Source organism: Rhinolophus sinicus, chromosome 15 (assembly GCF_057876585.1).
Source record: "Rhinolophus sinicus isolate RSI-liver-muscle chromosome 15, RSI-T2T, whole genome shotgun sequence".
Taxonomy (NCBI): Eukaryota; Metazoa; Chordata; class Mammalia; order Chiroptera; family Rhinolophidae; genus Rhinolophus; species Rhinolophus sinicus.
In genome coordinates, this window is record NC_142515.1 from 21,076,144 (window position 1) to 21,104,013 (window position 27,870).

At 37.0% G+C, this 27,870-nt stretch overlaps 1 long non-coding RNA gene across 1 annotated transcript; it reads left to right on the plus strand.

The window, feature by feature from the left end:
* Positions 1-12: 12 nt before the first annotated feature.
* On the plus strand, positions 13-27,793 carry LOC148755167 (uncharacterized). The gene is made up of 4 exons (XR_016018887.1): positions 13-423; positions 3,433-3,537; positions 16,874-16,966; positions 23,553-27,793. It is a non-coding gene; the product is annotated as an uncharacterized LOC148755167 (long non-coding RNA).
* The last annotated feature ends 77 nt before the right edge of the window (positions 27,794-27,870 follow it).

The window sequence follows — 27,870 nt, forward strand, 5'->3', positions numbered from 1 at the left end:
CGGCGCTTCAGCACGGCGGGATTGCGCGCGCGCAGTCGCGAGCCTTGGCCGCGTTGGGTGCGGGTTGGGATGAGCTGCGAGAAGGGCTGACGGATCCCCACGAGACTGCGCTCGTCTTCGCGGCTTCCGCTCCCTCCTCTTTCCCTTCAAAGCCTTTCCTGCATTTTGAGTGTTGGTGCAGTACGCCTGAGGATGCCCCCCCCACACACACTCTCTTGGCTCCGGTCTCTCTCTTCTCGCTCACGACAGCAAAGGCCTTTCCGCAGACTTGACCGCATCAAAAGTCGCAGGGCCTGCTGTGTGTTCAATTTACAGCTTGTAAACTCCCCAAAGGCAGAGGCCACAAAAGAGCAGCACTGAGTTAAATGGCCTGTTGAGAATCCAACATGTTAGAAATGTCTCCAAGAATCCCTGCGGATGCAGGTGAGCTAATTTCTAGCCTTTGCTGCCACAAACGTGGCGGTCCAGTCCCAGGTGTTCTATTGTATCTACTCAAAATGTAGATTCCTTGGCTTGGCTTCCATTCTTAATCAAATCTGAGAGAAAATGGAGGCCAATGAAATCTGTTGTGGTGCAATAAAGGAAGTAGAACAAGCCCTAAATAACATGATATTGGACCGGAATTAAGATATTTGAAGCAAACATGGCCCTTGCTGAATGTTGGGCGGCGACATCCTCAGTCTAATACATCCTCTCCGTTTCCTGTGTGGCGATGTTCTGTTTCTGCCCAACAACAAAGTTAACTCAGTTGGGTGGAACCCTGCATTTAGGGAAAGACAGTTGAGTAATTTCTGAGTCAAGAGGAAGTTGGGAATTTTAAGGGGCCAGTGTTTTCAATCCTAGTGAAGGGGCATCTTAAACGTTGACACTGTCTCTTTACTAACATCTGTCTGATAATGGCTTAGAAGTAGCCAGGACCCAAAAGAATACTAAGTCCTAAACAGTCGGATATAAATACAGAACCTGAAGATACCTAATGAAGTGATTAAAGACTGAAACGTGGGAATCAAATTGCCGAGGTTCATATCCTGACATTATTTTACGTGCTTTGTAACGTAGTGTCTCTGTGCCTTGGTTTTCTCAGTGGGTAAAAATGGGGTATAAAAGGGATTGGAGATTAAATGAGAATGTATTACAGGCAATGAGAACAGCACTAGGTATCTAGGAAGCACTCAATAGTTGTTATATATGCAACTGTATTCACCATTCCCTAATTGATTTAAAGGAATGCATCACATAATTCCTTCATCCCTTCATTTATCTCCCCAAAAAAGGCCACAGATTTGTCTTAAAGGTGCTGTGATCTGTAAGATCTCTCACAATCTAAGCCATAAATAGCAGAAAACTTGGCTCCTCCATAATAATATGTATTCCATTCCTTCTAAATTTTTCAAAACTTATATAAATTAACCTCAGGAATTTACAAAATGAAAGCGAGAAATCATCATTTTTTGATACAGGTGTTACTCACTTAACCAAGCCACAGTTCCTAGTTTGTACATTTATTTCTCCCTTTACTCATCCATTGGCATCAGTTACACTGAAAAAAGCAGAATGATTTGTCCTGACACTAGACACATAATGCAGACTCTGCGTATTCTTTATACCTTGGGGCATAAGGTTGGGTTGTTTTTGATTCCCTAAAATCAGCTGCTCCAAAAACCTTTTATCATTACAACCTAAGCTTAGAGCTGTTTTTGCTGGCAGCGTAAAGAAAAACATCTTGCCTTGTAAATGTTCTGACTTGCTTATTATGTGAACTGGTATATTAAAATGGGATTGTTTTGGCCAGATTTTCAAAAAACTTCAGAATAAGTACTCAGAAAAACCTGTTGTTCAGAAATGTGCATTTGTTGACCTGTATCTCTGACTTCATGTATTACTAAAATTGAATGATCTTCCCATACATAAGTTTGTATTTTACTTACTCCCATCACATACCAAAATGGAAACATATCTTCCACTCTCAGTTTATTTAAGGGATCTGGAATATAGCCCCTATAGTTTTCATCGTACCTTTAGATGAAGCCTCGCAAATGTTTTCATGTCTGTGGGATCCTGAAATCTACTGACCTTCAAGATGTTTGGTATTTCTGACACAAGACATTGTATGTTTCATACGAAACTTTCTAGGTGGGGAAAAATACTGCCCCAGAGAGCCAGAAGGCAAGGACTCCTTACTCAACCATGGAGAATAATTTGAGCACTAGAAGTCAATGACAATAGTAATTAATATCAATCTAAGGCAGCTTTCTCTGTGTGTTTTTAAATTTCTTCAATACCCAAGGCTACTGTTAACCACTTTGTTATTCATCAGGGAGTGGTAAAATGCTTTCTTCCATTCTTGTCTGTGATTATTGTGGGTGGGATGATGACATAGACCTAAAAATCTTTATGAGGTTTTTTTATTCTTTTTTAATAGCAAGGAGAGAATAGTGACTAGTGTCTCCCTGTCCCCACCCCCCTCGTTCCTTTTCTCCATACAAGCACACACCCACTTTCAAGCTACAATTTAAAATTTCATTTCAGTAGACTTATTTTTTAAATTCTTGCTTTAACATTATTTTTCAAATCTTAACAATAATCTCACGATGACCCAAATTCTATTCCATTGACTTTTCTGTGTTGACAAATAATTTTATATCATGCAGACATAGATAGTATCCATAGGTATTTTTTTAAACAGTTAAAAAATATAAATATACACTTTAAAAACTAGAATTTAAATCCACTTGGGTGAGGAATTATGCAGAATCCACATGATTAAGGAGGCTTATAATGTTCATTAAGACAAGTTAAACAAATTTAATACAGATTTATAACAAGAAAATCTACTAAATTTTCTTAATTGGCTTTAAGTATTTCTTACAACATTTATATATAATTGGAAAATTGCCTTCAAAAACTCTCTAGGTTTCTCTTCCCTTGAATTCAAGTCTCATCTTACAGATCTATCCATGGTAAATAAAAGTTGTTTTAGTACTCTGTCATCCCATAAATTTCCCTTTGAGAATAACTGATATATTATTTCTATTTCTTTTCCCTATTACCTAAAGATCTCATATGGAATTCTATAATGTGTAAGTGATTCGCTTGTACGCAATGTTAAAGAATTTATCAAAGGGTGACCTTTGTGGGTAAACCGTTTAATATTCTTTAGCCAAGTTAAGTAAAAAAGATTTTATTTTCAACCTCAAGATGAAAGAGCCCTTGACTTAACTATTTGGCAAGCCTGAAAAGTTGCCTCACTGAGTGGAACAGCTACCTAAACTGTAGAGATATGGGGATTGTCAATAGTATTAGTGTCATAAAAACCTGTCCACCACCAGGCAACTAAAAAATTTATCCGATAACTAATATTGAGGGTAATATACTGAACAAGAACCTAAAGAGCTCCTTTCACCTGAAGTTCCTTTCCTTTTATTCTCTCAGATCTGGCATTTTGTCAAGACCGTTGGAGACCAGAGAAACAAGACTGTCTGTGATTCACTGCTATTACTGGGGCGTGTTCTCCTCAAGAAGAATGGAGTGATTCAGGTTAGATTAATAACTGTGAGGAAGGGGGTAGGGTGTGTGTGGGTGGGAGGGTCATGGCAGAGGAGTTAGATTGTGGAAAAGTAATGGTAATAAAAGTATTGCTCAGGGCCACATCTTTCTCAGATCCTTTATTAACTCAGAAATGTCACCACTGCATTCATTTAGAGAAAGAAAAAGGCATTAGATGTCAGCAAATCCTTAAGCAGCAGAACATGTTTTATAATCATCTTTAACTACTTGAAGTTTGAGGGATAAAAATTCCCAAGATAATTTCACAGTGCTGTTTTGAAATCTGGTTAAAGTGACTGCAAAGAAGTCAACTCACTTTTCTTTCAACGCTTGCCTGTCATGTCAAGGGTGACATGAGGGAGCAAGGGTAACTAATGGTACCAGGAAAATAGGACTTAAGAGACCACTCTACCATGTTCTAGGACTCTTTTGGTCTTTTTACTTCTGTTCTTCCACCCCTTGGCAAACTTTCATGATAAGTATAACACTAGTAGAGAAAATCTGTGAGTTAGACAGTACCAGGAATTTTCCTACCCTATTCAGGATCTGAGAGCTAGATTGAAACTTAATCCCTTTCCCACTCCCAAATGCAACATGAAATGTCCTAGATTTTCATCATGGACCTTTATGAGCAGTACCAAATCCACTGAATGCAGAGTTCCTGACCAGGTAGTCCGAATCACCAGGGAGAATCCATTGGAGAGGCATGATCAAAGATGGGGGAGGTGCCTGGAGCAAAGGCATCTCTTCTTTGATCCTCTCCCTTCCACCTCCAAGACTGTGCCCAGTGCCCATGTCCCCTACACCGTGTTTAAATTACACAGGTCCTCAGTGACATCAACATTACCCAACTCTCCACCTGTGTCACACCTGTGTGGCTAACAAAAAATGATGTGTGAAGTTTAATTATGACGCTGATGATCCTCAATTGAGAAATGCAATCACTGTTTTTTACAGCGACCGTATTACATTTTTCCCATGGATAAGGTCTTGGAAAAGAAAGAGAATACAGGTACATTCACCATAATATGGTCCTCCAAGATTCACCCAGCAATTTAGACTTTGTTAACACAAGATTAAGACTAATAATACTTTTCCTTCAACAACGTATACCTCTAACTTGAACTTTTCCCACCCTCCCACCTCCCAAAATTTCCATTTATGGACCATTCTGGTTATTATTATAGCAGCTATGAGTGGGGTTAAGTCCCTAAAATAAACTCTAGGAAGAAAATTCATTTCAGAAAAAGGAATTCATGGATATCAAATAGTAGATGCAATGAGCCACACCTGAAGTGCCTCTCTACATCATCTCAGTTCTTTTTCACGTGGTGTAAGTGACTAGGTCTGGATCAAATTATCCTTTTCTTTTCTTTTTTCTTTTTAGTAGTTTCAGGTGTACAAAACAATGCACTAGTTAGACATTTCACCCCTCACAAAGTGATAACCCCCCTCCCCCAATCTGTTGCCCCTCTGACATCATATAGCTCTATTACAATTCCATTGATTCTATTCCTTATGCTGTACTCCATAAAACTATCCTTTTCTTAAAGTCGCTGATAAGCCTTTCGTTTATTATTTTCTTAAGTCAAGAGAAGATTATTTGTTTTCCAGTATCTGTAGTACATGGAAATGATGGCTTCGTGTATTTCCATTGTGTTGTTTACTCTCTTCCTTACACTCTGTTGTAAGTTGTGAATCTATGCCCTTCTATGTATGCGGGACATTGAAAGCTCAACTTCTATGTTGCTGAAGATCTGCTGTGAGTGGAACTCATACCAAATGCAGGGATAACACCAGCAAAAATGGCCTTCTCGGACTTTTGAAAGCCTGTCATTTGGCAGATACCGTGCCATGATACCAAAGAACCCAGGTTTGGGTTTTGGAAAGCTGGCACCTAATGACATCCACATTTGTTAAGCAATTTATTTTGAAACTATAAATTATAAACTGCCCATAGGTTTTAAAAAAGGGACAACAAGCATTACTACAGGTTGACATTATCTGAAATACTTTCCTAGCCTACCTCTGGGCCATTGAAATAGGGTATTTTGAACCTGTATGTACACGTTTAAGATTTTTGTGAAACTGCCAAATCTTTAATACAACAATATGTGCAATTGAGCTGCCCAAAAGGAATGAGTTTGAATCTTTGACAAGATATTCCTCTTTTTAAAAAAGCAGTTTCACAAGTACGTATTATTTTTACTCACAGCTGTTTTCCTCAGATTTTGAAGGTATATAAAGCTGACTTTGTTTCATTCCAATAATTATCTACAAGGATAGCAATTTATTTTCAGTCACTAGTTTTCAGGATGAATCAATCAACCAATTTTACCCACCATTACAAAGCTGTCTGCTATGAACACTTTCATTTTTATAATTTGAAAGAATTAGATTTATTGCTCCCCTCACCTAGGTAGAATTCTTCTGTGCTCAGAATGGGATTAAGTCCCCAAAATAAACTCTAGGAAGAAAATTCATTTCATAAAATGAAATTCATGTATATCAAACAGTAGATGTGGTGAGCTAGTACCTGAAGTGACTTGATTTTAAGAAGTGAAAATAGCATGTTATTACAGGTTTGAAAGACTACAGGTAAGAATTATGTGGACTAATGAGAGTATTTAGGAGGCTGAAATTGAACATTTGCATACTAATTGGCAGCTCTCAAGGCAAGCCTTACAAACCATCACCTTCCAATCAATAACTGCTCAAGCTAAGACTACAAGAAGATTTTCTGGGCCACTTCATTCATAACTGAAGCTGTTCTCAAGAGTTCAAAATTCCCTGCCAAGAATTTTGTAGGACAGGGAAAGGGAGGGGAGGAAAGGGAATGAGAAGGAAGTGGGAGGAAAGGGAAGAGCTGGGTAGGTGAGGGGAAGAAAGGGAAGGAGGAAAAAGGGGAGAGGAGGGAAGGGGAAGAAAGAGGAGGAAGACATCTTTGCTACATGTTTCTTGCCCTTAACCAGAACAAAACTCTTGTGTTTTAAAACACTATTTTTTTTATAACCGATTGCTAATGACTAGGCTTGTTTACTTCATACTATAAATTATTCTGTAGATTTAACCTGGATTTTGAGGTCCAAATAGCAGACCAAACACCACAAAACCTGGGCACACTTAATTGGGGCTAAACTCTGGGGGAAACCATAATTTCTTTTTTAATGAGAAATGCATACTTTATGTCATTAAGGTCTTTTGATACAACTGAATAGAAAGGATTATGGAAATACAATATTTTGGGATTAATAAAGATGTAAACATGCATTATAGACATACATGTATTTTCATAGGCTTGATGGAATATTATAATAATCAAATTAAACCTAATTATATCTTGTAAATTAGGTAAGCCACATTTTACAGTAGGTGAAATTTTAAATGAGTAAGGCTGTAAGCCACAGACCTTACTTACTTGAGTTTTCTTAGCATTCCAAGACCTTTTCTTTGTTGATTTTTGTTGCTGTATGCAGCGAATTGGGGATGAAATGGACTGTGGTCACAAATTACGAAGGTGAGGTTGCTTAAATCTGTACTAAACATGACATAATCATGGGTTGTCAGTTTAAACTGGGGATAATGGGGAAGTCACTTGGGATTTTTGTTTGAATACAAGTTGTAATGAATACAAATGACACACATTGTTGTTTACAACACTTTTTTTCTGATTCATTCATTCTGATGGGAATATGGCTGCAGCAGGGGATTGGACTAAACCAGAGAAGCCAAGTTCTTTACTGCCACTGCCACTAACAACTCATAAGCTATGTGACTGTCAGATTCTATTAAATTTTATCGTCTGTTTTTTCATCGATGAACGATAGAGAGAAAGATGATCTTTTCCAGCTCTGGGTTTCTCTGATTTTAGTTTTGGTACATTTTGTTGCATCTGAAAAACCAGTCACCACCACCCCCATTAGTTCACAGAGAGTTAAAGTTACAAATAAAATTCCCTATAGAAACAACATAATGACGATATTAGGTTGGTGCAAAAGTAATTGCAGTTTAAAAGGTTAAAAATAATTGCAAAAACTTCATTTACTTTTGCACCAACCTAATACTATGGAAGATGTGCTAGGTGCTGAAGTTGGAAAAGTAAATATATTTTTAGGAGTTTACAAAGACGCATTGGACACATTGGTATTTATCACAAAGATTCATTCAGTACCAGCCCTGGGGGAAAAAATTGTTATATAAAGAATTTTTTGTTTAGTGACCATTCCATCCTCTTAGCAGCCCTTCCCCATCATCTAAGTCCCAGTCTCCCAAGCCCAGGACTACAGGTTACGTCCCATCACCCACCACTTGCCATTATAGGACACATTTGTAGTTACTCTGCGTACTTTTATGGCCATCTTCTGGAACCCATGTCCTTCCTATGTTAATATTTGATGCTTGCTATAGGTGCTCAATAAATGTGTTTTGAATGGGTAAATTTAAGGATGAATGGATTAATTATTTAATCAGTAACTCAAAAGGTGAGAATCCCAAACCAGGTAAGAAGAGAGTGATCGTGTAGCAGTCTAGCAGAGGGAGGGACAGCAGGAATATTAACAGCAGGCAGAACTTTCACTGTGCTCTTCAGATTACTGAAAAATTACTAAATTTATCCTTCTTTAAAAAATGATAAAAGGTAAACTAAATACAATTGATACAGACAAAAAGACTAGTGAATTTAATGCCATAGTGAATGAAGAGTGGGGTTTTGAGAGAAGCCGTTGTAACCCCCCCACACACCTCTTCACCCCCATCCCCCACCCCCAGGCAAAATCCTACTTTTAAAAAGCTCTTGCATTGCTGGTGGGAAGGTAAAAATGGTACAGCCACTGTGGAAAAAAGTGTGGCGGTTCTTCAAAAAATTAAACATGGAATTACCACATTGTGAGATAATAGGCAATATATATATTGGTGCCTGCCCTCTCTCCACCCCCAGTTGCTAGCACAGAGCTCCTGAAACCCTTGTAAATGCCTAAGTGATAAGAGCACTATGACCACCCTTTGTTCAAATTTTGGTCTTTTACGCTGGTTCCTGACACAGGGCTCCTAAGTTCCTTGGAGTTTTCTGGGTAGTAGGAGTAGCTTTCCTTCTAACGAAGTAACTCTGCGTGGGCTTCAGAATGGCTCCTGGAGTGGGGCTGGTGACTAGGAAGACCAAGCCATGATTGGTATTTTCAGCCCCGCCCTCGCCACCCCGACTTTTCTAGAGAGAGGAGAGGGGCTGGAAATAGAGTTAATAACTGATCATGCCTACGTGAGGAAGCCTCCATAAACTCCCAGTAGTATGGGAATCGGAAAGCTTCCAGGTGTGTGAACATATCTGCGTACTGGGAGGGTGATGCACTTCAACTCCGTGCAGACAGAAGCTCTTATGCTCAGAACCCTCCCAGATCTCGACCTGTGTATCCCTTCATCTGGCTGTTCATCTGTATCCTTTACCATATCCTTTGATACTGTGTTTCCCCGAAAATAAGACCTAGCCGGACCATCAGCTCTAATGCATCTTTTGGAGCTAAAATTAATGTAAGACCCAGTCTTATTTTAATATATGACCAGGTCTTTGATATAATATAATGTAATGTAATATAATATAATACCCAGTCTATAATATCATATCATATCATACCAGGTCTTGTATTAATTTCTGCTCTAAAAGATGCATTAGAGCTGATGGTCCAGCTAGGTCTTATTTTTTGGGAAACACGGTAATCTGGTAAACATTTTTCCCTGAGTTCTTGAGCCATTCTAAAAAATAATCGAATCCAAGGGGGAGAGGGTCATGGGAACCTCCAATTTGTAGCCAAACGTGACAGAAGTTGTGGGGAGCCATACTATTTATGATTGGCATCTGGGGGGGGGTAGTCTCATGGGACTGAGCCCTTAACCTGTGGGATCTGATGCTACCTCCAGGCAGACAATATTAGAATTGAGGAAATTTTAAGACACCTAGCTGGTGTCACAGAGAATTGCTTGATATGGGGGGAAAGCCCGCACATCTGATGTTAGAAGTGTCAGAAGTAGTGTGAAAGTAAAGGAGAGACACATAGGAGAAAAGACTGTTGTTGTTGTTTTCCCAAACACACATATGATCAGCAATTCCACTTCTGGGAATTCACCCAGAAGAAATCAGGGACTCAAACAGGTATTTGTACACCAATGCTCATAGCAACCTAATTCACAATAACCAAAAGGTGGAAACAACCCAAATCCCCATCAACAGATTAGTGGATAAGCAAAATGTAGTATGTACATATAATGGACTGTTCAACTTTAAAAAGGAATAAAATTCTGGGTGAACCTTGACAACATTATGGTAAGCCAGACAGAAAAGGACAAATATTGTCTGAATCCACTTATGTGAGATATGTAGAGTAGTTAAATTCATAGAAACAGAAGGTAGAATAGTGGTGACTAGGTACTGGGGGGTGAGGGAAATACAGAGTTTTTGTTCAATGGGTACAGAGTTTCAGTTTGGGGTGACAAAAAAGTTCTGGAGTTGGATGGTGGTGTGGTGATGGTTGTACAACAATGTGAATGTACTTAATGCTATTTTAACTATGCTTAAAATGGTTAAAATGGCCAATTTTATGTATATTTTACCACCCACCCCCCCCAAACCTCCAGAGAACAATGTTCTTTGGCATAACTGATACAAATACTGCACAGCTTCTCTGAGGGGAAAACTGTTTCTCAAATCTAATCTAAAACTTTCAGTTGCCTGTCTTGTTATTTCTTATTGGTGCTTTTATTGGTGCTTCTGTCATTGAACCAAGGAATCATAGAAATGTACACTAAAGATGGGCTTGTTTTCTGGATGATGCCACCAACCCTCTTGGAAGCGCTGCCTTTTGAGTTGCTTTGTTCACAATGGGATGGTTTTTAACAGGTTTATCTTTTCTGCCCCTTACCCAATCCCTTGTGAGAGGCAGCATAATTTGTAGTCTGTGTAGCCAGGGAGGAGTGAAAGTAAGTCAGGTTCATGGAATCAACCCATAACTTCAGCTTCAGGAAAACAAGTCAGATGGTGCAGCAACAAGTAAATATATGATGGGCTGCGTACAAAGACTACTAATTCTATTAATTCTGCTAACCGTGCTATATACCAGTAGTACAACTTCTGGAAAAGGTGAGAAATGTGAATCTTTTCAGGGATAACATAAAAAGGTAAATAGGTTTTGTTTATCTGAAAAGCTAAGATTACTGTTTTATTTTGCCCCATTATTCATCTTATTTACGTAAATATGTCTTGTCTCACTCCTTTTCAACATCACTGCTGCTGCCCAAGCTCTGGGCTGGCTTGGATGCTTGCGAGAGCCTCCTGACAGCTCCTGGCTTCTAGGCTTGCGCACCACTTTCCCTGTGCATCTCATTTCCCACGCTGTTTGTTCTCTAGCCGGCTGCGAGGATGATCTAAAGATCTCAAGATCTTTCAGTGACACCCGATCCTTGTCAGGATAAAATCCAAATTCCTCACCAAATCGCTCATACATACCTTACCAGCTTCATCTTGTGCTATTTCCCAGCACACACCCTGCACACAATCCTTATTAAATTATGTACTTGTAGTTCCCGTGACAGGCCAGGTTCTTCTCCGTATCATCCTGCTTGGTTCTTTTGCCTAGAAAACACATGTGCATGTGCACACTCGTGCACACACACAAACACATACAGACCTCTCCATCTGCCTAATTCCTATTCCCACCTCAAGACTAGGATAAAGGACCAAAATCCCCACTCCCTCTCACTTTTCTTCCCAGTAGCCCACATTCTTCTTTTATTCCTCTCCTACAGATCTTCTAGATATTGTTAGATGCTTTTCCTCTTTCACAGCATCTTGTAGGTATCATACTTGTAATACCTATTTTATCAGAAGTTATTTAAAAGCAGGAACTGTCTTTGATCTCTGTATGCCCAGCACCTGCACAAAAGGCTTAGCAGATTTTGCGTGTTCAACTGGGAGATAATGTGCTAAGGGTAAGGGAAAGTGCTAAGGGAGTTCAGAGAAAGTTGAGTCAAGGAAAGTTTTATGGGGGTGGGGGAGTGGTATTTGAGCTATATTTTTATAATCTTCACAACAATCCTGATAGATTCTTCCTTCTTGGTTTTCAGCCAACATCTTTTTTATATACAACTAATTCTACAATATATTCTACAAGTATATAAACCTGATTACAGGAGCCAGATACTCCTTGGGTAATATAGTGATAGGTTTATGATTGAAAAGTTTTTAAGCACCTGATTAAAGGGCTTATTGATGTGCTTACAAAATACAATGGGTTGTTATTTTCTACTCTTGCTGTTGTATATTGGGTCATAAAGAAGGATGTATAGGGTAGCAGTTAAGAAAATGGACAGTAGAGTCAGACATACCTGGATTTAGATCTATACTCTGCCCTTATAAGCTATCATAAAAGTGTTTCCTCATACATAAATTGGGGCAATAATATCTACTCCATTAAATGTGATGATGCTGATAAAGTGCTTAATATGGAACATGGGAGATAGTCACACTAAGTGTAATGGTAGTGAAGGTGGTGCTGGTGGTGATTCCTTTAAAGCTGAGGATGGCTGCACGTGGCGGGGCAGTATAAGAAAGCTGCTTGATGAGAGAAATTTTCTCATCTCTTTCGTTTCGCTAAATTTTCTCAAATTTTGTTCCAATAGAACAATGGTATTCTGAAGCTGGTCTAAGATGTTTCATAGGTAAAATTAAAAGTAGGGCGATCTTTCTAAATTTGTAGAAAAAAAATAAAATAAGAAATAGAATGCTTTCAATTATAATTTTTTTCCTATATACTCTTCTTAAAAGTTTAGTATCTGCTAATGGGTGACAGGTAGAATGAATAGGTCGCAAATGAATATTAAGAGGAGACAGTAAACTGATTTATTTTAAATGTTTATTCAATATTCAACAAAAATTTGTTATTAAAAGTTTTGGTTTTTTTTGGTAAAAACTTATAAACATGTAGTTTGGTCACTTTTCTTGCATTATTATTGCTCTTATTTCATATGATAAAATTAAATATGGCTTTATTTCATGTTGTTCCACTAAAAGCACCATGTCATCCCCATGCTTGTTGCCAGCATTCCATTGTCTGAACCAAGCTTTAGAGTCCTGGTTTTCATGGCATCCTGAAGACATTACTAAATTATCCAGAGTGCCCAACAGTTCATCTCTTAATCCACTTTTACATTAGAGGAGCACGGCCTTATAAATACAGAACTAAAAAACAACAACAACGAAGTCTTGGTTGGTGCACACTTCTGTTATTTATGGTATATACTCTGAATAAATGAGTACATCTGTACCTCCTAGAGTTCGTGTATATGAGGATATCCCAAAGAGTGGGAGTAAGAAGAAATGGGAAGTGTAGAGGAAATATGTCCTGCTTTAGCCCATGCTCACACCTGTCATCCTCAAGAAGAGAGAACTGTGCTATTCATAGCTAAGGATTAAACAAGGCAATTGCTCAAACTTTGGGAAACACAAATGATTAAATCTTGAATCATCTCAGAAATCCTCTGAGGTTCAGAGTAACTTGTCTATTGCTTGTTCTTGACAAGTTGGTGAGTCTAGCACATTTCTAGGTGTTGACTGGCATGACTGATTTGTGACGGCTGCCGGAAGCCTATCTAGCCTTGGGCAGCCTTCATCTCATAGTGTGGCTCACCGTTGCTTCTTCCTTGGTTATCCTAGTAAGTCTCCTATGTTTATTCAGAAGCCTGGAAGAAAATAATCTGGAAATCTCATTACCCAGACACAAATAAAATGGCTCAAAGAACATGGCATGAATTTTGGGACCCAAGTCTATTCTTTTCCAGGTAGTCCCATACTGCTGAGGGCCTGGATGAACACTTCTGTTTGAGTCAAGTTTGATTTTTGCAAGTAATGCTTCACATTCAAAGACCTATCATAATCATAAATTTAATTATTTGTATTTTTGTTAATTGCTTATCTCAAGTGTTTGCTTTATTGCTGTGAAGTGAATATAACATGCTAACAAAAATTAGGAGTAGCAGTCTCTTTTTCTAAGGCTTCTGTACCCAGATCACAGTTGGATTTCTAAGGAAAGTTTCATGGTTAGCTTTAGTTTAAAAAAAAAAAAAAAGAATTCAGAACCTTCCTGGGAAAATTTCCTAGAAAACTCTTTCTTATTGTAGCTATGTGAGCCCTGATATTGCTAAATATACCACAAACAAATCCTTGAGTCTATAAACTCTTTTTCTACATACTATCAATTTGGAACTTAAGGAATTAGAATCCTAATGTTTTTTACTCCTAAACAAACAAACAAATCAAAATGTAAAATGTATAAAAAGAATGACCAAACTGGGTTCATTACATGAGTACAGGCTGGTTTAGAATTTGATAATCAACTTAATTTATCCTATTAACAGAAAAAAAAAAACACATCATATGACCATCTAAATTGATAGTTGATGAAAGCATTTGATAAAGTTCAATATCAATTTATGCCAAAAATCAAATTAGTAATTAAAATGAACTTCTTACCTAATAGAGAATTTAATTTTTTAAACTCTGATAAAGACAGTGGTGAAATGTTAAAAACTTCCTTTAAAACTGAGAATAACATGGATGCTTGCTATTATCACTTCTAATTATCGTTGTTAATAATATTCTAATTATCGTTGAATGATGATGTAATTCTTACTACAAAGTGTAATAACGCCAAAAAAAAAGAATGTATAAGGATTGGAAATGAAAAAATAAAACTCTATTTGCAGATGCTATGATTGAATATACAGAAAATCCAAAAGAATCTACAAATAAATTACTCAAAATAATATGTCAATATAGCAAGATAACTACACGTAAGGTCGATATAGTAAAAGAAAAATCTATTAAACTTCCAATAGAAAATGAAATTTTAAAAGGCATTATTTCCAATAGCATCAAAAACATCAACTATATATGAGACATAAACTTCTATGCAGAAAACTATGAAATGTATAAACTATAAAATTATGGAACATATAAACAATGTGTTTATAAAACATAAAAGCACATAAAATATAAACATTAAAATAAAAGCTGCATGTTTATAAAGCATATAAACTATAAAATATATGCAACTATAAAGCATTATTCCAAGAAATTATAGCTCTAAATAAATGGTGGCATAGACAGCGCTCATGAATTGGAAGATTACGTTTTAAAGGTGTTGATGCCCTAAAATTGATACGTGGATTTCATTCAATTTCAATTAAAAAAAAATTTTTGGCAGGGGTGTGTGTGTGTGTGTGTGTGTGTGTGTATGTGTGTGTGTGTGTGTCTGATTCTGAAGTTTAACTGGAAATGTAAAGGCCCAAGAACAGCCAAGTTGCACTGAAAAAAGAACAAAGAGGAACAACTAGCTCTCTACTGGTTACCTTGATAGCTAGGCAGTGTGGAATTGGAAAAAGGACAGATGAATACCAGTGGAACAGAGTCCAAAAACATACCCATGCAGAGGCAGAGACTTGATTTATAATAAAGATGTCACTACAGAGAAATGGTGGAAAGAATTATCTTTTTAATAAATGGTACTAGATCAATTGGATAGCTATGTGGGAAAAAAATGAAACTTGACCCCTAACTCACACCATCACACGAAAATCAGTTCCAAGAAGATATAGATCCAAATGTGAAAGGTTAAAAAACTGACAATTTAGGAGACTTACAGGAGATAATGTCTTCATGACCTTGGGAAGTGGGTGCCACAGATTGGCAAAGGTATTTGCAATATATAAATAACTGACAAAGGAAATGAATAAGAAAAAGACAAACAATCCTAATCTTGAAATGGTCATGAAACTTGAACAAATACTTCACAAAAGTGTATATCCAAATGGCCAGTAATATATGCCTCATTAGAAATCAGGCAAATTCAAATTAAAGCCACAATGTGATAACTACTACAGATCCTCCAAATTGGTAAAAATGAAAAAGTCTGACCATACCAAGTGTCAGTGTGGATATAGAGCAACTGAAATTCTTACACACTGCTAGTGGGAGTGTGAATTGGTGTAACTCCTGTGGTATATCTGGCATTTGTTACTAAAGTTTAACATGTACATACCTGTTATCCAGAAAGTGCACTCCTAGGTAAAGATCCAGCAGGGATTTTGTGCACTTGTTCAACAAAAGACATGTACAGAATGTTTAGAGCAGCATTTTCCGTAACAGTCAAAGTCTGAAACAATTCAAATGCCATCAATAGACAACATATAAATAACATGTAATATATTCATACAATGGAAAACTGTACAGAAATAAAAATGAATTACATATAACAATATGGATGAATCTCATAAACATTATATTGAGCAAAAGAAGCCAGACACACAAGATTACATACTTTATGATTGTATTTTATTAATTTCAAAAACAGACAAAATTTACTTATGGTACTAAAAGTTCCTGAGGAGTGGGTTTCTGAGGTGCTGGTGATGTTCTTCTTCTTGCCCCAGATGTTGGTTATGTAGGCATGTTCACTTTTTGATTATTCATTAAGCTGCACAATTGATGATTTGTGTATCTTTCCGTATGTGTATTTTTTAAAGCAATAAAAACTAAAGACAAGCAGCCCATGAATCAAGAACTTTCTCTACATGTCTCAAGGTTTACTCCATTTTTGAATTCAGAAGTTATGAGGCCGTAACAAGCATTTCTACATGTTAGTTACATTGCTGAATTTTAAAAAATCATTTTGTTAATAGACTTTATCTTTTAGGGCACTTTTAGGTTTCCAGAAAAATTGAGCACAGAGTACAAAGAGTTCTCATATACCCCCTCACTTCCTCTCCCCACAAACCACAGTTTCCTTTATTCTTAGCATTTTGCATCATTGATGTGGTACATTTGTTACAATTGGTGAGCCAATATTAATATGTTATTATTAAGTAAAGTGCATAGTTTACATTAGGGTTCATTCTTTGTAATGGTCATTATATGGGTTTTGACAAATATATAATGATATGTATCCACCATCACAGTTGAATGGATTTTTAAATTTATTTTTAGTTTAAGTTGGTATTTGGTTTCTTAGCTTCCTACAGTTTCCATAATTATTATTCTTCCCCATTGCTGATAGATTTTGTCTTCTTTACAACCAAAGCTATTTAGCTGAGAGAATGTAAATTTCTTTTTATGCCATTAGCCAACTGTTGAAGTTAAATCACATCAAGTTAAGGATTTGGGGACAACTTTTTGGGCAAAAGAAGTTGCTTCCCAGCCCTAAAATTTCAGGGTGAGCCTACCTTCCTCTTATCTTTGGTGGTTAGATGTGTCAACATTCTGATAAAAGATTTTATTATAATGTTTCAGGGAGGACTTGCCATGGGCCTTTCTGTCTTCGGCCCCGACACTGAAGATGGCTGAGTCACACTGTGAATCAACACCAGACTCAGGACAGGATGTGTAAGTTCTTACTCCTGGCACAGTCATCTCAAAAGGCTTAGTATACCTTAATATGTGAATAGCGACCATACTCAATCTGGAGAGATCTGGACACCAGATTTCTTCTCTGCTTCTCCCTCTGCATTCCTCAGGGTAGCATCTCAGAAATGACTAACATCATGACAGGATAGAAAGATAACTGTTCTCACCTGCCTTAGTTCACAAAGAAGAAGCAGGTAGTGTGGTGGCTTCCAGTAAGTACTCAGAACTAACAGGGAAAACCGAATGACTGTATTTTGTGAACTTTGTTGGGTATGTAATTATGAGCACTGGATTAAAGATAAGTCCATTTTTTAGTCATTGAAAAGAACATACTGGGAGTGTTGATTGTATATTGGAAGAAGAGAAAGCAGATATACGCAAATGTGTTCAGAAACAACCAAAAAAAAAAAAAACATGTCATAAACACAATCCAAAAACAGAACTAATAATGTCAAAGGCAGCTCAAAGTTGTCATGAGGCAGGATGGGTTTACCAACATGTTAAGTCAGATAATATCAAAATGACCACTAATACAATCTCATTACAATACTAGTTTTACTAAATTCAAACAGTGGGAAGGATTAGGTTGACATCTAATAACCCTAGGCTTAATGAACTTTTTCTTCATGAAAAATATTAAAACAATAATATTGGGGTAATTATTTAGAACTCTAAGGAAATGAAACTATTGTTAAACACTTTAAATCTCTTTGTGTACCTACAATCATCATAATAATTACCTATTCAATGAAATAGTGCCAGTAGCTGTTGAGTTACAACAAAATGGGGTGTTACCTGATTCATTAATTCAGGTTTTCTCCTATATCATGTTCCTTTGCATGAAGATCTTGGGAGGTTTCAAAGTAGCTTGAATTATATTTTCTTCCTCTGTCACCCATTTTTGTTATTATTTAGAGATTTCCATCCACCATATCATAAATCTTCTTTAAAAATAGCAAATATATAGACTTCCTCTTTTTTTCTAAAAACATTCTTACCCAATGATACACCATGATCTATGGGTTCAGGTGTGGCTGGAAAGGTCTCTGAGATACCAACAGGCTTTCCCTTTCTGAGGCCAAGTCTGTCCTCTGACAAACGCCATTAGCTGCTTTCTGAAGTGCAAGGTCCTGAGATGTGTTTAGGTAAATAGTGCTACACAAACATAAACACTGGTAGTGGAATGCAGAATTCATCCATGGGGTCAGTGATTTGTGGAATATCAGGACTTACCAAAAAGTGAGCTGTGTGCTCATTTTATTTGCTGTGTGGTGTATGTCATTTGCTTTATTAAGAATTAATGTGTTTTTCTTCTTGCATGAAAAATTTTCTTGCCTGTGAACTCAAAAATTTTAGGACAAACCCTTGAATTGTTTGGCAGTTGTGCTGAGTCCTAATCTATACTGTTGTCTACTTTTCTTGTGAGCACCATGCTTGAGGGCAACCAGATGAGTTATGTTTCCAATATTCATTTATATTACAAACCTACAGAAGACTCTTACTAGAGTGTGTACCACATAAATAATTTATTTCTATGAGTACTTATACTGTTTTGTTTAAAAGATTGCAAAAAAATATATGCTTCAAGTCTCTAGGCCAGAGGTTTCAGCAGGAAGGGACCTCCTGTTGTTGGTTTTCACACCCTGCCTCATGTGCTGACTGAAGTAGTTAGTTCACAAACTCTTGTCCATTTATATATCAGTAAAATTCTCCATTCTAATAGAAAAGCCTCTCCCAAGCATTCCAGGAATCTGGGGCGCATAGACTGATACTCAGCATGTGAGGATAACTGCCTTAGGAATAACAGGTGCTTTCACTGGTTAAGAAAAAGAAAATCACAAGAGTCCTTTAAGCCTCTTTTTGAAACACGTGTTGAAAAAAAAGTTTATCTGGAAAATGCTATTTTCATAGATCTAAGCACCCTTCAAACTATGAGATACCAGCATGATTTTATCAAGTCCCTTAAAATGATGAAATATTCCTTACACATTTCCCTGTGGGCTATAATGTACCTCCCACAAATAAAATCAAGGTGTGCCTGCATCTTGCCTTTACCTGAAAATGTCTTGAGGTTACAGTTATGACATGTCACCACTCAAAGAGATTAGAACATCTGACTTAAAATAAGCTGGCAACAGAACCCTAAAAGAAAACACACAATAAGTTGCAAGACTTATTACGGGACCAGAAGAGCAAGCAAGATCTTGTCCCTTTATCTCCTTCAGGCAAAATAGGGAATCATTCCCCATGGGAAGAACAAATGAACCTCAACCTCAGATCTTCATTTCAGAGCCTCATCTCAAGAACTGTGTGGTTTAGGAAAGAGGAGTCTAATCACCCTTTTAATTTTTGCCAAATGTTATATAGAAACATGCTCCATAGTGGAAAATAGCCCACCTGCTGATACCTGTGTGTGCAGTAGCGGTAATGGCTGAAAAGATGGAGACATGCCCTTCAGTCCCCTCTCTCATCACATCCATTAAACATTGAGAGTCTAACACAAACTGGAAACTAAGAAAACACCGGAGGGACATGGAGTAAGATGGGAAAGTGTTCTAGCTTTTATTTCAAGGGCTCTAGATACATTTTATACCCCTGATTTGGGGAAAAGCTACCTAAAATATATTTCTCACTCTCCTATCCACTACTGTCCTCTTTTTCTTTTTTGCCTCTATGATTCCCTTCTTTATATTACTATTTTTTCCTCATACTTATTTTCTGTTCTCTTTTTCCTCACTTTTATTATCATTCTACTTTGAATGAATATTTTCTCAGTACTTACAATGAGCCTGATACAGAATAGGTCCCACAGACAAGGTCCCATTAGACACACAGACAAATGCAACACTAGAGGCATGGCCCAGGGGAGGGGAAAGAGGGGGAGAGTAACAAGTCTGATTTGTAACATGTTGAGTTTGAAGTGTGCCAGCAGGACATCCATGGAGGCAGACAGTAGTGTTGGGAATACTAGTCGAAAGCTTGGGAGAGAGGAAAGTTTTATTGAATGCCTGTTATACATAGGCACTGTGTTTGGTGTTGGGAATATGGTGAAAAGATAAAACTCAGCCCATTTTTCCAAGGACTTTAAGAAAACAAACTAGTACATTCCAGTGTTGTAGGTACAAAGATAAAAGAATGGGCAGGTGCTGAGGAGATGCAAAAGACAAGTGATCAGATGTACCCCAGATAGGGGAATAGAGTGAAATCAGCCCCTCAGTTTCAGCAAGCAGATCAGCTGGTGTGATCCCCACAGGCATTAAATTTGGGGTTGGCCTTTGAAGCTCTATTGATACCAATCGTTCCAGCCAGTCTCGCCCATGGGATGTTAGCTTTTCTGATTTGTGTTCTTTCTTTGACTGGATACTGATCTCTCAGTACCAGAAAAGTCTCCATCTCTCTGTAGGAAGGGAAAATCCAGGGCTACCTGGTGGGCAGCTTCCCAAGTTGTTAGAAGAAGCCTGAACTTTTTAACTTTATTGTCCTTCTAAACACTATGCTGATTTTGCAAAATAGCCAGCAATCTCCTACATTTCATCTCTTGCATTTCCTGGGCCCTAGACCAAGCCTGAGAGTGTTCCTGGATGAGTGCACAGACTTTAATATAGCTGGCAGTCTGATGGATCGCAAGAACTTCCTGGGAGCACAAGTAAATCATTGCTGTGGAGCTTTTCTGTTGTGTGAGATCTGACACATTTAACTTTCTATTTCAGAAACCTTTCCCAGCTTTTGTGATGAAATCCCCTTTAATTATCAACTTATCAGATCTTAGAACTAATGGAAAGTCCCTCCGACCCTACACTACCCACAACCCCATTTGTTTGACCCACAGAGAAAACTCCAGTCTTTCTTTCATCAGTCACCCATTTGTGTCTGTCACTCCTAACCTAAAATATCTTCATACACTGATTAAATAAGTTGAGGTTTACATAAACAACTTAACTCTCCAGTCTTTTCTCAGATGCCTGAGTTAACCCAGACAAGCCAAAAATGGAAAGAAACCCAAAGGCCATTTTTATCCCTTTAAAGGAAAAGTCATTTTTATCCCTTTAAAGGAAAAATCAGTCCCCTTTTGTGCTTTTCCTGTGCCAAGAACATTGCTCTCTACCCACAAGTTATCACTAAGAAACAGGCAGGCTTGAACATTGGTGTGGGATTCTACATATAGTAAATCAATATGGCTGCCATCAACGTGGATATTTCTCCTCAGTGATGTCTGGGTTTGTTTTTCCAGGTTTTCAATTTAGATTGTTGACTTCTTTCCAGAATTATCTATTAAAATGTTATTTAAATTATGGTAATATGTTATTAATTAATCACTTCTTGAATTTTATTTATGATACCCTTGCAAGATACACAGGATTATTATGAAGTATCTATATTGAAGTTGAAGCTGCTTCTTGTTAGTTTTGGAAATATTGAATCTATTGTTTTTGGCCATTTAAAAATTTAATTAAAGCCCTCTAGCTACAGGCCAAAGAGGTGGATAACTTGAGATAATCAGAAATCATAACATTTTCGTTTAAATTTTAGTATCTCATTTCAGGTATACTTCCTGCTATGGTTATTTTATTTAATATAGATGAAATAAGTACAATCTAATAAATATAAGATACATGGCCAAAAAAATTACCATATAAAACATATTTAATTTTATGCCACAATAACTATCCTGGCTTTTTGAGTACACTGTAAGAATGTAGGATGGCTGGGCCTACTTCTTATTTCCAAGAGAAATGAGTGGCTGGTAGAAATCATCAAGAGCAAGCTTATTCTATTTAAGTCCATCATCACTATCATGTTTCATTGAAAATTGCTAAAACTTACACAGGATTTTAGTGGTATAAATTTGGTCTGCAAATTTTTGGTAATTTTTCAAGCTCCTCAGTATTTTAGTTAAGAGACTAGAAAGTATCTTAAACATTTTTCCCAAGTGCCATAGCAAAAATCATCAAGCAAACAAAAAACCTATGTCTTAGTTTTGACTCTGCCATTACCTTCGACAACTTATGTAGTTTATTTGGGTCTCAGTTTTCTCATTTTCATCCTCATTAGGTGATCTCTAAAGACCTCTTTGAGTTTCAAGATTTTATGATACTAATATTAGAACTATGCCCATTTTTACTAAAATTAGTCTTAAAGATTCTAGCAACTTCTGAGGATATGTAATCTCTTCATGGTACATATACTATGTGATCTTCTCATTGAGGAAACTATAGTCCTTATATTTGAGTGAATCACTCTCAACCTGTGTAAATATGAATACTTCTTCTTATGGTCAAAATATTTTTTAGAGTTCCACCTAATGATACATGTACTTTTGGACTGAAAAAATTAGGCAATGCCAGGGGGCTCCTGTGAGTCTAGTAACATTTAAAATGAACTTGTATTTTATGATTCACAACAATACCTACATATATTTGGAGAATACTATTACTGATTATTATGTATCGGTGAGGATGCTTTCAACTCCAATAACTGAAAACATCACCTCAAATTGGCTTAAAAGATAAGTTTGTAATCTCACATATAAGGAATCCAGAGGTAGAGTGGCTCGTGACTGTTTATTCAGGAGCTCAATGTTGTCATTGAGAGGCAAGGATGTTTTCAGTTCTCATCTCTTCACTGAGGTGATTTTGCCCTAGTGACTGTAGTAATTTAGCAGGTACACACCACATCCAGACATAACAATGCATTGAAAAAGAAAAAGCTGCTCTTCATTGTTTCCTTAGAGGCAATTAACCTTTCCCAAAAGTCCCTGGACAGGCTTTCTTCATGTACCATTGGCCAGAAATGGGTCACAATTTCTTCCTAAATCCATCACTAACAAGGGCAATGGATTAAGATGAACAGATTGAGGGAAGAATAGGGAGGCAACCACCATGACTTCTAGAACAAATAATACATTCTCAGTCCACACAGAGTGATATGCACAGAACTGTGGTAATAACTGGACATGTACTACCCACTTCTGGAAATCCTTGTTCAGTTCCTCTCTATAAGACCAAAGTCTATTAATGATTTGTATTTTTCTGTGGGGGAAGAAATAAAATTAGTAGTTTTGAAGTAAATGACTCTAACTTGTATGTGCATCTTTCTTAGAGGACAAATCACAAATATTGCAACAAATAAAACCAAGTAATGATTTCTTACTATTTAATGTTGCTACTGAATAAAAACAGAGATCTTCCCGCTGAACCAGTCTCAAATGAGATCACAGAGATTATGATTGGATATTATTACTGCCAATCATTTCTGCCACAAGAGTGCTAATAAAAGAAGTCAAAATACTTCTGTTTTTTGAAACACCTGATGGCAGGCAAAAACCACTGCACCCAGTGCCAATCATGAAGTGGGTATTCCCAAATAGATAGGTCAAAAGAGAAGAAATATCACTAGCAGAGGGTTGAAATACATATGAGGACAAATTTGAATGATTTTACTAAGTACTGTATTGGGAAGAGAATAAAGGAACAACAGAATAACCTTTGATTGTCTAACTCTCTTGGTGTCCTAATAATCCCACCCTATTGCTTTTTTATTTTTTATTTTATTTTTTTGATTTTAGGATTTCCACATAGGCCTGGGATGTAGAAAGCCGACATGAGCATTGCTCCCACACTAGGAACAATAAAAATCCAGATGAAGTACAAAATCATAAATACCCTTGAATCCATCAGAGAACTGAGGTTGCAGAACAATCAAGCAGCGTAAAATTAATGAAAAATAGGCCTTTTAGGACACAGAATATGAGTACTGGATACCTGTAGCAGAACACAGGAGAAAGACCCCACTCATCTTACAAGGAGGTAAGAAGAATTCAGGTAAAATTTTCCACCCATTTCAAAAGTCTTCTTTCAAAGGTGTATGAAATAATCATGAAGGACTTTTCTAGGATATAAAACAAACTTCAACAAATGTAAAGGAATTGAAACCATACAAGGTATGTTCTCTGACCACAACATAATTAAACTAGAAATTAATAAAAGAAGATATTTGGAAAATTCCCCAAATATTTTAAAATTAAATAGCATAAGCATATGTCAAAAAAGGAAGTTGCAAGGGAAATTAGAAGATATTTTAAATCAAATGAAAATAAAAACACAGCATATCAAAACCTGTAGGATGCAGCTAAAGCAATGCTTAGAAAGAAATTTATAGCAGTAAATGTTATATGAGAAGAGAAGCAAGATCTCAAGTCAATTATTAATACCTAAGCTTCCATCTTAAGGAACAATAAACAAAGTTAGAAGGCTGCAGAAGGGAGGAAATAATAAAGGTAAGAGCAGAAATCAATGAAATTGAGAACATAAAAACAACAGAGACTTCTGGCTTCCACTCCATCCTAACAAGTAAAAACACAAATAGACTGAAAAATCAACAACTTTTCTTGGATCCCTAAGAGAGGGGAGAACACAGGGCAAACCAATGTTCCCAAGATTGGAGGCAAATACAGGGAATCGAGGCTTAATGGAGCACACTCACCAGCAGAAAATGCCACAGAACCAGTGCTGGGGCAGGTAAAACTGAACTATACCAGACAAATTGCTGAGGCTCAGGGGCACAACTCTGAGAATTAAAAAGTCCAGGGGACCCGGTCATAAGTGTCCCCATAATATTGTGAGACTTACCCTCCAGGGGCTTGACCACATTCCTGCAGTAAACCTTGGGGGAAATCCTGTCTTGCTTCTGGAAGGAGGAGGAGAAAAAGAGCCATGTTGCAATACAAGAGAGCATTCTGGTCTTCTTAACAAGGCCTGTCCTTAGGGGAAACTATTTGACTAGAGTCTAACCTGGTGGAGTATTATTATGAGCCTAACTGATCTGTAGGAAGGGAAATACCCAACTCTAACCAACCCTAGCTATCCTGTCCCACCTAAGGGGGGAGAAACATTTGTGAAGTCCACAATCCAGATGTATAGGCTCACTGAAAGACAGACCTAATCATAGGACTGTAGAAGGCTTCCCCTCTGCCCACACCTCACCACCACATTACTAAAGGCCCAATTACAGCAATTCCTTCTAGCCAGGAAATCATGTCCAGCTATCAAGAAAAAATTACAAGGCATACCAAAAGGCAAAAAACACAATTTTAAAAATCAGGCAAGCATCAGAACCAGACATGGCAAAGATATTGGTATTATCAGACTGGAAATTTAAAGCAACCATGATTAATATGCTATGGGCTCTAGTGGGTAAAGTAGACAGCATGCAAGAACAGATGGGCAATGTAGGCAGAGAGAAGAAAATCTAAGAAAGAACCAAAAAGAAATACTAAAGATAACAAACACTGTAACAAAAATGAAGAATTAATGACTTATTAGTAGATTGGACCCAGCTGAGGAAAGAATCTCTGATCTAGAGGATATACCAATATCTCAAACACAGAAAAGTAGACCAATATCTCTTATGAATATAGATGTAAAAACCCTCAAAAAATACTAGCAAATCTAATTCAACAATGTTCAACAAAAAGAATTATACACCATTGCCAAGTGGGATTTATCCCAGCTATGCAAGGTTAGTTCAACATGAAAATCAATTAATGTAATCCATCACATCAATAGGCTAAAAAAGAAAAAGCACATGATCATATCAATAGATGCAGACTCATAGACCAAAGGAACATAATAGAGAGTTCAGAAATGGATCCATTATTATATGAGTAGTTGATTTTTGACAAATTTGCAAAGGCAATTCAATGGAGAAAGGATGATCTTTTCAACAAATGGTCTTGGTACAAGTGGACATCCTCATGTAAAAAAATGGACCTTAGTCCATCCTTCTCACCTTACACAAAAATTAACTCAAAATGATCCATAGACATAAATGCAAATAAAGCTGAAAATAATAAAACTTCTAGAAAAAAATATATGAGAAAATCCTTGTGAACTTGAGTTAAGCAAAGATTTTTTAGACATGGTTTCATTAATGATTTATAATAGAAAAAAAAAAGATAAATTGGACATCCTCTCCCAAAGACTATGTTAAGAAAATTCCCTACCCAAAGGCTGGGATAAAATATTTGGAAAAAACACCTATCTGATAAAGGACTTGTATCCAGATGCATAAAGAATTGTCAAAATTCAATAATAAGAGACAACACAATTTAAAAATGAGCAAAGATTTGAGCAGACACTCCACCAAAGAAGATATATGAATGGCAAACAAACACATGAAAAGATGATCCACTTCATTAGTCACCAGAGAAATGCAAATGAAAACCAAAGTGAAATACCACTTACAGAATGGCTAAACTCAAACATGGACAATACCAAGAGCTGATGAGGATGCGGGACAATGAGAACGCTCATATATCGCTAGTGGGAATGCAAAATGATACAAATATTATTTAAAATAATTTTCCAGTTTCTTACCAGGTTCAATATATACTTGCCTAGGCCAGCATTCCATTCCCAGGTGCTTACCCACGAGAAATGAAAACTTATGTTCATATAAAATCTGTTCATGATGTTTGTAGCAACTTTATTCATAACTGACAAAAATTGGACACAACCCAAATGTCCATTAACATATGAATGTATAAAAATTGTGCATCCAAACAATGGGATATTACTCAATAATAAATAGAGACAAACTGATGATACAAATAATGACATGGATGAATCTCAAATGTTAAGTCAAAGCCAAGCTCAAAATACTATCTACTGTGTGATTCCATTATATGACATTCTGAAAAAATGCAAAACTATAGGGATAGAAAGCAGATTACTAGCTGCCAGGGACTAGAGTTGGGGGTGGACTACAGTGGAGCACAAGGGAATTTGGGGATGTGATGGAACTGGTCTATATCTTGAAAGTGGTGGTGGTTATCTGACTATATGCATTTGTCAAAACGCATGGTACACTAAAAAGGGCAACTTTTACTGAATTTAAGTTATCTGACTTATATGTGAGTCTGGCAATGGCTAAAACACCAGGGTCCCCACACCACAATTTGGGAATCACTGCTATAGCAATAAGTCAGGAATTCTTAGATGAGTGTTACCAGTGGAATGTGGAGTCAATGAGTATGTCAGGCAACAAGACCTGATTATCAGCATAAGTCTGTGTACTGGCGATATACCCAGAGGAAACTATTGGTAACCACACACCAGATAATAGGGTGCGGTCTTCATCTTAATGAAGCTAGTCCTTGTGTGGACATGTTTTGTGAGAATCAAGCCTGTCTTCTGAATCATGGCCTGCAGTGCAAGAGAATGCTCAACACCTGACATAGACTTTTCGGATCTTCAGGCTAAAAGACCATTAAAATCCAGTAAGAAACCCATGTGTCATGTGGCTTCCTGCTGTTTTGTTGAATTGTTTTTCCTTGCTCCCCAGTAGGGATCAAGCTTCACACATATTTTAAACAACTGGTCTATTTATATTAAGTAATTCACTTTTGAGAGCACATCTTTTTCTATGAGCAGTATTGAACTTTTCATCTTCTTGATGCTTCTGACATCCTTCTTGTGTCATTTCTGAACAAATAAAAGGCAAACAACTTGGCTTGCCCCAGTTCTTAGAGAGGCTTAACACTGCCAGGGTGGGCAGGTAAACACTGCCAAACATAAGGCTAGAAATGACTTGTCATCCAGACAGAAGGATTTTCATTTCTTCCATGAATGGAATCCAAATGATATTTTTTCCCTGATTATGAAAGGGTAGCAACTGCTAAGACTAACACGTCACATGTTTTTCTTTGGCTCATTGCTATCTTTTGGTAAAACTAATTTATAAAATGTTAAATTATTAGAAACAAGTAACAGATAATTTAGTAGGGCATGTTTTAAAAAAACAGTGGCTTTAAACTAATAAATGTATCACCTACAGATGATATATTCTAATATTATTGTGTTCATGTCTAAATTCTTAAAGACATA